We start from the raw sequence: 13,135 nt of genomic DNA on the forward strand, positions 1-13,135 counted from the left end.
TATGGGGTAAAAGGAGCTCTGGTAGCATAGTACCTAAGGCACTTGACTGCTAACCAGAAGGCTGGTGGTTCAAACCCACCAGCTACTCCTCGGAAGGAAGATGGGACAATCTACTTCCATAGTGATACTGCCTCGGAAACCCAAGGAGGGGTCGCTATAAATCGGGTCCGACTTGACGGCACATAACAACAACAACAATATATGGGGTCAAAGATGTTACTTTGAAGACTAAGGTGCACCTAACCCAAGCCGTGGTATTTTCAATTGCCTCATATGCATGTGAAAGCTGAACAATCAATAAGGAAGACTAAAGAGGAGTTGTGCCTTTGAATTGTGGTGTTGGTGAAGAATACTGAAAATACCATGGACTGGCAGAAGAACACACAAATCTGTCCTGGAAGAAGTGGAAACTGAATGCTCCTTGGAAGTGAGAATGCCCAGACTTTGTCTCACCTACTTTGGTCATGTTGTCAGAAGGGACCATTCCTTGGAGAAGGATATTGTGCTTGGTGAAGTAGAGGGTCAGCATAAAAGAGGAAGACCCTCAATGAGATGGATTGACACAGTGGCTGCAATGATGGGCTCAAGCAGAGCAAGGATTGTGAGGATGGCTCATGAGCGGGAAGTGTTTCATTCTGTTGTACATAGGGTCTCTATGAGTTGGAGTTGACTTGATGGCACCTAACACCACCACCATATGCAGTCAAAATTGACTCCATGGCAATGGCTTTATTCCACCTACTACAGTGATTACAGGATTATAGGTGCTCTGATGATGTAGTGGTTAAGGCATTTGGCTATTAACCAAAAGGTTGGTGGCTCAAACCCACCAGCTGCTTCCTGGAAGGAAGATGGGACAGTCTGTTTCTGTAAAGATTTACAATCTTGGAAACCAAATGGGGGTGGCTATGAGTTGGAAATGACTTGATGGCAGTGAGTTTGGATTGGTTATTTGACTGTGATTATAGGTCAAGGGTTTAGAACACTGCCTGACACATAACAAACAAAATATGGTCAGGACTATTAGTTTTCACCAAACAAAAGTCAATTCAGTACAATTGTGATTCTTCTCAAATGATGCTTTCATTGCTTATTTCCATTCCTGACTCAAATGTGCCTTGTTGTTGTTGGGTGCCGTCAAGTTGGCTCCAACTCGTAGCGACCCTATAACAGATGCACGTATATAATGTATAACAGAACAAAACACTGTCAGGTCCTGCGCCATCCTCAGAATCCTTGCTATACACAATCCTTGCTCATCGTTGCAGCCACTGTGTCAATCCATCTTGTTGAGGATCTTCTTCTTTTTTGCTGACCCTCTACTTTATGGTGTAGTGCCTAAGGCATTTGACTGCTAACCAGAAGGCTGGAGGTTCAAACCCACCAGCCACTCCTCAGAAGGAAGACTGGGCAATCTACTTCCGCAGAGATACTGCCTTGGAAACCCAAGGAGGGTTCAATGGCAATGAGTTTGGTTTTTTTGTTTATCTACGTGTCTTAGTAGCCTAGTGCTGCTGTAACAGAAATACCACAAGTGGGAAGGTTTAAAGAACAGAAATTTATTTTCTTCCCATTCCTAAGGCTAAAAGTCCAAATCAGGCCATGCTGATTCCTTCTGGAGCCTCTATCACCATTTCTCCTGTAGAGCTTCAGCACTGCTTTACTTGTAGATGGGTCCTTCATGTCATCTGTCTTCTCCCTGTGGGTGTCTCGGTGTCTATACAGAGACAGATATAACTCAGAAGTCATTAGGGTCCACTTTACACTGGTGTGACCCCAAGTGATTGATTAATTGATGACATTACATTGCTTAATGGGATTACATTACATTAGATATGAAATAATTATATACATTACAAGAAGCCCTGATGGTACAACAATCAACAGCTGCTAACCAAAAGTTTGGAGCTCTGGTGGCGTAGTGACTAAGGCATCTGACAGTTAACCAGAAGGCTAATGGTTCAAACCCACCAGCCATTCCCCAGAAGGAAGGTTGGGCAATCTACTTCTGTAGTGATATCACCTTGGAAACCCACGGAGGGGTCGCTATGAGTCAGACCTGGCTGGCTGGCTGTGGGTTTTTTTAGCCAAAAGTTAAGCAGTTTGAACTCACCAATTGGCTCTGCATTCATAAAGATTACAGCCAAGAAAACAGTATGGGGCAGTACTACTCTGTCACATGTGGTCACTATGAATAGGAATCAAATCATGACGGCATCCAACAACAACTAACAACAGATTCCATTGTGGAAGGTAATCTGCTCTGCCTAAGGCTAACTGACTTAATCATATGACAGCAACTAGAGTAGTGTTTGGTCAAACTGAGAATCACAGCCTAGCCAAGCTGACACGTAAAATTGACCATCATACGACGTAAACAGGACCGATCAGCTCTGTATGTCCCATTGCTGAACTGCCTTGGGCTCAGTGAAACAACAGATGTCAATAAAGTACATTATCACTGGACTTTGGAGACACAGATGAACATTCTAGAGGTTTGGGCCAATTAAGGTCTCCAGGCCAAATCTGGCCCACTAGCTGTTTCTGTAAATAAAATTTTATTGGAACATATCCACGCTCATTCATTGGCATATTGTCTAAAGGCTGCTTTTAACACCAGAGTTGAGTCATTGCAACAGAGAGATCATATGATCCACAAAGCTGAAAAGATTTACTATCTGACCTTTTATCAAAACAAAAAGAAAAGGAAAAAGAAGGCTTGTTAATACCTGTTCTAGAACCATCCTGATATTTTGGACTGTGTGGCCAAGCTTGACAACCTTGGTCCCATATGGCCCTATGAATGCACACTCTGGGGCATGTAAGCACAGGAGCCACAGATGAGAGGTGCCATGGAAACTCCCTGAACTCAGAACATACTGTCAGTCCTGGCTGAACATAGCCATATTTCTTTGCAGGAGTTCTGTCTGTTAAGAACAGAGTACCAGAATTTTTGTTTATTTATTTATTCACTTGTTTATTTTATTTATTTATTCACTTGTTTTTGTGAAAACTAATCAATAACTAACATAAGGTTCAGAATTATACACTTTATAATGTTTTGCTCTGGTAGCATAGTGCCTAAGGCACTGGACTGCCAACCAGGAGGCTGGCGGTTCAAACCGACCGGCCACTCCTCGGAAGGAAGGTTGGGCGTTCCTACTTCCGTAGTGATACTGCCTCGGAAACCCAAGGAGGGGTCGCTATGAGTCGGGGCCAACTCGATGGCAAATAACAACAACAACAACATAATTTTTTGAGTGATGTTGTATGTGTAAGTGGGAAATCCCTATATGTGGCCATTGTCATGCTAGAAAACACAGAGCCGTGCACATAAACATGGCTGTTTGACTAGGCACCCTCTATGTAGTGTAGTGCTTTAGGCATTTGACTGCTAACCAGAAGGCTCACAGTTCAAACCTACGAGCCACTCTTTGGAAGGAAAACTGGGCGATCTATTTCTGTAGTGATACCACCTCGGAAACCCAAGGAAGGGTCACTATGAGTTGGATCCGACTCAACCGCGGTGAGTTTGGTTTTTGGTTTGTTGGCTGTATGCCTGACCTGGTTGTTATGGCAGCCTCTCAGCACAAGGGGGCAGAGCAGCCATAGGTAAGACAGCCTTAAGGCGAAGAATTCCCTCCCCAGCCCCACCTCTTACACCTAAGTTTCTGCCTGCAGGGGGCTCCCAGAACATGTTTCAAGAAACTTGGTCTAGTGGTGGTAGCGTCAGGGCAGTCTACATCTGGAGCGCAGGTGACACTGATTCAGAGGGAGACTGAATTAGTGAATTTCACAAGGACTTTTTGGGTTAAATTCAGAGCAACCTGCAACTGCAGTTTACAGAGGGCCTTCTTTGGTTGGCTTATCTCTCTTGTGAGGCAAGTTATTTCTACCATGTTGTTGTTGTTGTTATTTGCCGTCGAGTCGGCCCCGACTCATAGCGACCCCTCCTTGGGTTTCCGAGGCAGTATCACTGCGGAAGTAGGATTGCCCAACCTTCCTTCCGAGGAGTGGCTGGTGGGTTTGAACCGCCAGCCTTCTGGTGAGCAGTCAAGTGCCTTAGCCACTATGCTACCATACAAGGGAACATTCCCTCAAGGAGGAGATGCAAATCAGGGGCATAGACAGAAGTCCAGGGGCATGAGATTTACAATGTTGCAAGCAAGAATGTCAGACATACTTGTATAGAAACAGCTGATTCCATGCAAATAATTAATATATTCGTTTCAAACTCTTTACTCTTAAAAAAGAGAGAGAGATTTACCTTTTTAATAAGTAGTAAGCATATGGTAAAATTAAACAAATTATTTTAAGATGGTACTGCTCCATAAGCAATATATGGATTCTATGTTTCTCTCCAGAGAGATATACAAGAACATTTTTTTTCTATATACCAATGGTCATACAATACACACCAATCTGCTTCATGTTTTTTGTCCCCCTGTTGTTGTTGTTAGGTGCTGTTGAATTGGCTCCGAGTGATACTCTATGCACAACAGAACAAAACACTGCCCAATCCTGTGCCATCCTCACAATCATTACTAAGTTTGAGCCCATTATAGCTGCCACTGTGTCAGTCCGTCCTGTTTCTCAACAGGATGTTTTTCATTGACCTTCTACCAGCAAAATATCCTTCTCCAGCTCTGGTCCCTCCTGATAACATGCCCAAAACACATGAAATGAAGTCTTGCCATCCTCTCTTCTAAGGAGCATTCTGGCTGTACTTCTTCCAAGACTGATTTGTTCATTCTTCTAGCAGTTCATGGTACCTTCAATATTCTTCACCAACATCATAATCCAAAGGCATCAATTATTCTTCAGTCTTCCTTATTCATTGTCCAGCTTTCACATGCATATAAGATGATTGAAAATACCATGGCTTGGGTCAGGCACACCTTTAGTCTTCAAAGTCACATATTTGCTCTTTGACATTTTAAAGAGGTCTTCTGCAGCAGATTTGCCCAATGCTATATGTCATTTGGGAGCTCTGGTAGCATAGTGGCTAAAGCACTTGACTGCTAACCAGAAGGCTGGCGGTTCAAACCCACCAGCCACTCCTCGGAAGGAAGGTTGGGCAATCCTACTTTTGTAGTGATACTGCCTCGGAAACCCAAGGAGGGGTCGCTATGAGTCGGGGCCGACTCAACGGCACATAACAACAACAACAACAACATATGTCATTTGATTTCCTGACTGCTGCTTCCATGGGCACTGATTGAGGATCAAAGTAAAATGAAATCCTTGACAACTTCCATCTTTTCTTTGTTTACCGTGATGTTGCTTATCAGTCTAGTTGTGAGGATTTTTGTTTTCTTTATATTGAAGTGTAGTCAATACTCATACTAAAGTCTTTGATCTTCATCAGTGTTTTGGTTACCTAGGAGCTCCGGTAGTGTAATGCCTAAGGCATTTGACTGCTAACCAGAAGGCTGGCGGTTCAAACCCACTGGCCACTCCTCAGAAGGAAGATAGGGCAATCTACTTCTGCAGTGGATACTGCCTCAGAAATCCAAGGAGGGGTCTCTGTGAGTCAGGTCTGACTTGACGGCACATAACAACAACACAGCAATAGTGCCACTCTGACAGGAATATACCACAAATGGGATGGCTTGAACAAACAGGAGTTTATTTCTCACAGTTTAGAGGCTTTAAGTCCAAGTTCAAAGTGCCAGGCTCTAGGGGCTGGGTGAAAGCCCTTCAAACTTGGGCTTCAGCTCTGCCTCTTGCTCCCAGACCACTGAAGCTGGAGACTTTTCTTCTCTCAACAGCTGGCTGCTGAGGCTGACAAGCCCAACGTTGACGAGTAAAAAGACACGGTCCTGATGTTATTAAACCACACAGCAGGCCATTAATTCAAGTCCATTAAAGTCCCAAGGTCAACAGAACATGACAGGCTGTTGAACAATGACACGGCTACATGCAGGATTCAAGTGTGCTATAAGCTAGATACTATCCCTAAGGCTTCTCCTAATGCACAGGGAGCAGACTACATCGCTAAGGCAGCTACTCAGCTGCTCACAGTAGATTCCACCATGGAGTTGATTACCAGTCTCATCATGGGGAATACTACATCCAGCTGTCCAGCCACTCAACCAGGCCCAGCCAAGTTGACACACAAACTTAACTACCACAATCAGTAAGTGCTTCAAGTCCTTTTCGCTTTCAGCAACCAAAGTTGTGTCATCTGCATGTCATAGATTGTCAATGAGTCTTCCGCCAATCCTGATGCTGTGTTGTACTTCATATAGTCCAGCTTCTTGGATTATTTACTTAGCATACAGATTGAATAAATCCGTTCTCCTCCTACTTAGCAATATATCAAAGATTTTCCCACAATAGTAGATAGGTATCTGTCTCATTCTTTTTAATGCCTGCATAAAACAAAACAAAACAAAACCAAGAAACCTAACCTCATGAGTGGATTTTGACTCATGGCAACCCCATGTATACCTGCATAGAAATACATTATATGGATTTCCATACTCTCCTTAACCACTCCTCTCTTGATTGACATTAGTTGTTATTATTGGGTGCCATTCCAATCCATAACATCCCCATGTAACTGAGTAGAATGCCCCATAAGATTTTCTTGACTGTAATCTTTACAGAAATAGATTGCCAGATCTTTCTCCTGAAGAGTCATTGGATGGGTTTGAACTGTCTGTTTCAGTTAGCTTAACAGTGATACCACTGGAGTTCCTCTGATGGACATTTAGGTGGTTTCCTAAATGTAATTTGTAATGATATTACAAATAATAGAGCAATGACACTAGCCCTGTACATATGTCCCGGAAACACACCTAAGTTCCCGTAATTCCTAGAAGATGAATGACTGGATCAGAAGGTATGTACATTGTAAATTTTAATAATGCCAAGTTGTCCTAAATAATAATAATAATAATAATAATAGCTGATGTCTATTCAGCTATTACTATGAGTTAGTCAATTGTGGAAAAGGTGCTGTGAATAGTTTCATTTTACAGATGATCTTTACGGTGTACTGGTAGTAAAATGGAATCTTTTAATTATTTTAATTTGCATTCCTCTTATAATGAGTAAAGATGAGCAGGTTTTTTTTTTTTTTTTTCCCATCTGTTTAAAAGCCATCTGTACTTCCTTCACTTTGAACTTCTTGTTCATGTCTTTTGGCCTTCTATCTATTGGGTTGTTGGTCTCTTTTGTTAGGCTAAAAACTTTTCAAATATTAAGAAAGTTGACCCTTTGTCATATGTGTTGCAAACCCTTCTCTCTAGTTTGTCATTTGTCTCTTGACTCTGTTGATGGCATTTTTGTATGTGTGCCATGAAGAAATTTTTTCATTCTTGTATTTGGATTTATCAGTGTTTTATGATATCTAATTTTGGATCATGCTTGAAAAGACTGACACAATCATGATTTGTAAAAATAAATCCTCCATATTTTGTTCTAATTCTTTTATGACTTCATTTAAAAAAAAAAAAAATTATAACTTGGCCGCATCAGGAATTTATTTTGTATGAGTATTAAAGTATATCCCCAGCTTCACTCTTCCCAGATGTCCACCCGATTGTCCCATCCACTCATGAGATACCCTACTTTTTCTCCACTGATTTGAAATGTCCTTTTAATTTTATCCTCATTTCCTGAATGTCTTTTAGTCTATTTCTGGAGTTTAATCTGTTCCATTGACAGTATGCCTGTTTATAAGCCAGGATTAAGCTTTTTTAATTTCTGCCTTTATAGTATGTTTTAACATCTTATAGGGGTATTTTCTTTTATTATTCCCCCCACACCCTGGAATTTTCTTAATTATTCTTAATGTGTTTATTTTTCCATGTAAATTGTAGAATCAACTGATCTGTGTTAATTTAAATAAGGTAAGACTCTCAAACTCTTTGTTTAAATAAGAAATCTAACAGATGTATTTAGCTCATGTCTCATGTGAGAAAAGGGGAAAACTAAACAAACGCTAAACAGAGAGTGTCCACAAATGTTTATGCCTTTGAGGAAACAGAAGTATCAATTTAAATATTTCTACCATGGCCACTGGGTGGTATAAACAGTTAATGTGCTCAGCTGCTAACCAAAAGGTTAGAGATTTGAGTCTATTCAGAGGCATCTTGGAAGAAAGGCTTGGCATCTGCTTCTGAAAAATCAGCCATTAAAAACATGGAGCTCGGTTCTACTCTGAGACACTTGGGGTCACCATGAGTGATTTGACAGCAACTGGTTTTACTAGCAGCAGACCACACATAATTAAGTAAAACAGTAAGTCTGAATTGTAGCTTTTAGGGAAGGGAAGGTTACTTTCTGAGGCCATAACAATAACCTCTGAGATCCCAGTGACTTTCCTATTCCTTTGTTAGAAAAACACCTGCAAGGATAGAGTTTTTCTACTTCCATGGTGATACCGCCTCAGAAACCCAAGGAGAGGATGCTATGAGTCGACAACAGTGAGTTTTGTTTTATTTATTTATTTTTATCTGCTCTTCAAGGAGCTCTGGTGGTACAGTAGTTAAGGCATTCAGCTACTAACCAAAAGGTCAGTGATTTGAACTCACCAGCTGCTCTGAGGGAGAAAGATGAGGCAGTCGGCTTCCATAAAGATTTACAGCTTTGGAAACCCTGTGTGACAGTTGTACTCTGTCCATAGGGTCACTGTGAGTTAGAATCAACTCAGTAGCAGTGGGTTTGGTGGTTTGTTTGTGTGTCTGTTTTTTGGTATCTGCTCTTCTCTGCAGCTGCAGGACGACAGCTGTAGGTTTCTCCTTTTTATTTTGCTGTGATTTGTTTTCAGGCCTACGATTTCCATTCCTAGTTGTCATCAAGTCGTTTCCTATTGTAAATGGAATCTTTTCTTTCAATTATATTTACAAAGTGATTACTACTAATATAAAAACACCAAACCAAACCCACTGCCATCAAGGTAATTCCTACACATAGTGACCCCCATTGGGTTTCCTAGGCAGTTAATGTTTATGGAAGTAGAACGACTAGTCTTCCTTTGTGGGTTTGAACTGCCCGTCAAATGCCTTAGGCACTGTGCTACCAGAGCTCCTTACTATTAATGTAGATTCTTGGATATTGATTTGTTTAAATGTTTATTTTGAGCTACTCACCTTACTGGATCATCTTACTGTTGCTAATAAATTTGCAAATGATTCTCTTAATTTTTTTAAATCAAACTGCTATGAATTGAATTGTGTCGCCCCCCTCCCACACACACACACACATACACAAATATATGTGAAGTTCTAAAAACCTTGGTACCTGTGATCTTGTTTGGAAATATGGTCTTTGAACCATAACAACAACAGGAATTCATACTGGAGTAGGATAGGTCCTAATCCAGTCTCAGTGACTCCTTATACAAGAGGAGAAGACACACTGAGATGGGGTGTTGGGGATAAGATAGCCATGTAAAGATGCTGAGAAACACCTGGAGCCAACCAGGAGTTGGGAGAGATAAGGAAGAATCTTCCCCCAGAGCCTTTGGGGAGAACATGGTCCTGCTGACACCCTGAATTTGGCCTTGTAGCCTCCAGAATTTTGAGGTAATAACTTTCTGTTTCAATCACCCAGTTTGCAGTATTTTGTTACAGCAGCCCTAGGAAATGAAGACACATACAGTCAAACTGTCTGAAAATAATGACAAATTTTGCCTCCTCCTTTCCAGTTTATGTACTTCCCTGCCCCCTCCCGCTATTGTCTAATTAAATTGAATAATTCCTTCAGTACAATATTAAATGTTAGTGCTAATAATGGATGATTAATTGGGTCTTATTTCTGACTATAAGGCAATATTTCTAGTGTTTCACCATTAAACCTAAGTCTAGTTTCTGATTTGTGATAAATCTAGTTCAGCATATTAGGGAAGTATTTATTTTATTTTATTTTTTTTAACATTTCAAAAGTCAGGATGAAGTTGACATTTACTAAATGCCACCCTGGGTGGTACAAGTGGTCGAGCCCTCAGCTACTAATGTGAAAGGTTAGTAGTTCAAAGCTACACAGAGGTGCCTTCGAATGAGGCCTGGCCTACTTCAGGAAGGTCACAGCAATTGAAAATTACGGAGTGAAGTTGTACTCTGAATGACTCATGGGGTCACCATGAGTCAGAGTTGACTTGACAGCAAGTGGTTTGGCTTTTTTTGGTTTTCATCTATTATCTATGAAGATGCTGTACATCTTCATTCTGTTGTACATAAGATTGCTATGAGTCAGAATTGATGACAGCACCTAACAACAACATGAAGATGAAAATGAACATATATTTTATTTAGACTTATTTATGTGATGAATCACAGGAATGGATTTGCTAATATTGAATAACTCTTCCATAACGGGCATGACTGCATTGGCTTGTGATATCGTTCTTTTCATGTGCTGTTGGATCCACTGGCTAATACTGTATTTAGAATATTTGCATCTACATCCATATGTGAAATTGGTCTGTGGTTTCTTTATATTACGGTGTCTTTATCAGGTTAAGTTATTCATAAAATTAATTGGGGAGCTTTTCTTTCTCTATGCTCTAGAACAGCCTGGAAACATAGGCATTCTCTAATTGATAAATGTTTAGTAAAATTTACATGTAAAACCAAATGAACCTGATGCTTTTTCTAGGTAGATGAGTCTTCAGCAAAATTTCCAACATCTTTTATGGTAACTGATTTGTTTGATTTTTAAAATACCTTTTGGGGCCGGTTTTGGTCATTTACATTTTTCTGGAAAATCATCCATGTGGTCAAGATTTTCATATTTATTTGCACAGAATTGAGTAGAGGATTGAGGAATGAATTCTTCTGTCCTCTCTATGGTTATTCTACTCATAATTCTTATTTTATGTATTTATTCTTAATATTTTATTTCTTCATTAGCATAGCTAATAGTTTATCCATTTCATTTCATTTCTCTCCCAAGGAATCAGCTCTTAAACATATTGTTATTGTTTATTTGTCTTTTTGGTTTCTAAATTTCTGCTCTTATCCTTTCCAATCTTTTTTTTTTTTCCCTTGCTTTCATTAGATTTATCTTGTTATTGTTTTTCCAACATCTGAAATTAAATGCATAATTTAATTTTTTAAAAGCAGTTTTATTGAGATAATTTACATACCATAAAATCTACCCATTCTAAGTGTATGTTTCTGTGATTTTTAGTAAATGTATACAATTTTGAACCATCACCAATATCAAGGTTTAGAATACTTCTATCAGCCTCCAGATATCCCCTGGTGTTCATTTGCCTTAATCGCTATACCCAGCCTAGCCCTGAGACCTGCTTTCTGTTTCTATAGCTTTCACTTCTCCAGAAATTTCATATAAATGAGATCATACAATATACAGTCTTTTGTTCTTGCTTCTTTCACTTAGTGTAATGTGTTTGAGGATCATCCATGATTACTACTGAGAGTATCCCATTGTGAGGAAATACCACATTTAGTTGATGTGTTCACCAGTTGATAAATGTTTAGGGAGCTCTAGTAGCACCCTGGTTAATCACTCTGCTGTTAACCAAACAGTTGGTGGTTTGAACTCACAAGCCATTCTGAGGGAGAACAGTATGTAGCTGTTGTTATTACTGTTGGGTGCCATCAAGTTCCAACTCATAGTGACCCAATAGAATGAAACACCATCTGGTACTGTACCTTCCTGGCATTCGTTGCTATGTTTGAGCTCATGGTTGCAGCCACTGTGTCAATCCATCTCATTGAAGGTCTTCCTCCTTTTTGCTGACCCTCTACTTTATGAAGCATGATGTCCTTCTCCAGGGACTGGTCCCTCTTGATAACATGGCCAAAGCACTTGAGACAAAGTCTCGCCATCCTTGCTTCCAAAGGACATTCTGGTTGTACTTCTTCCGAGACAGATTAATTCATTCTTCTGGTATATTCAATATTCTTCACCAACTATACTTCATAGACATCAATTCTTCTTCAGTCTTCCTTATTCATTTGTCCAGCTTTGGCATGCATATAAGGCAATTGAAAATATCATGGCTTGGGTCAGATGTACCTTAGTCCTCAAAGTGACATCTCTGCTTTTGAAAACTTCAAAGAGGTCCTTTGCAGAAGATTTACTCAATATATTGTTTGATTTCTTGACTGCTGCTTCCATGAATGTTCATTGTGTATCCAAGTAAAATGAAATCTTTGACAGCTTCAATCTTTTATTCTTTATTATAATGTTGCTTACTGGTCCATTTGCAAAGATTTTTGTTTTCTTTATGTTAAGGTATAATCCATAGTGAAGACTGTAGTTTTTGATATTCATCAGTAAGAGCTCCAAATCCTCTTCACTGTCAGCAAGCAAGGTTGTGTCATCTGCATATTACAGGTTGTTAATGTGTCTTCCTCCAATCCTGATACCATGTTTATCTTCACATAGTCTACAGATTCTCAGATTATTTTTTCAGCATACAGATTGAATAAGTATGGTGAAAGGATACAACCTTGATGCAGTATTTTACTAATTTTAAACCACACATTATCTCCTTGTACTTTTTGAATGGCTGCCTCATGATCTAAGTTCAGGTTTGTCATGAGCACAAGTAAGTGTTCTGGAATTCCCATTCTTCCCAATGTTATTCATAATTTGTCAGGATCCACACAGTTGAATGTCTTTGCATAGTGAATAAAACACAGGTAAACATCTTCCTGACATTCTTTGCTTCCAGCCAAGATCCACCTGACATCAACAGTGATATCCCTTTTTCCACATCCTCTTCTGAATCCAGCTTGAATTTCTGGCACTTCCTTGTTGATGTACTGCTGCAACTGTTTTTGAATTATCTTCAGCAAAATTTTTCTTGGGTGTGATATTAATTAATATGTTCTATAATTTCCAGATTCTGTTGGATCACTTTTCTTTGGAATGGGCACACATATGGATCTCTTCTAGTTGGGTAACCAGGAACTGATTTCCAAATTTTTTGACATAGAGAAGTGAGTACTTCTGCATTGCATCCATTTGTTGAAACGTTTCTATTGGTACTCTCCCAATTCTTGGAACCTTGGTTTTTGCCAATGCCTTCAGTGCAGCTTGTACTTCTGCCTTCAATACCATTGGTTCTTAATCATATCCTTCCTTCTGAAATGGTTGACCATTGACAAATTCTTCTTGGTACAGTGACTCTGTGTATTCCTTTCATCTT

The sequence above is a fragment of the Orycteropus afer genome, unplaced genomic scaffold, assembly GCF_000298275.1.
Source record: "Orycteropus afer afer isolate SDZICR_OR568_19922 unplaced genomic scaffold, OryAfe1.0 scaffold00078, whole genome shotgun sequence".
NCBI classification, from domain to species: Eukaryota; Metazoa; Chordata; class Mammalia; order Tubulidentata; family Orycteropodidae; genus Orycteropus; species Orycteropus afer.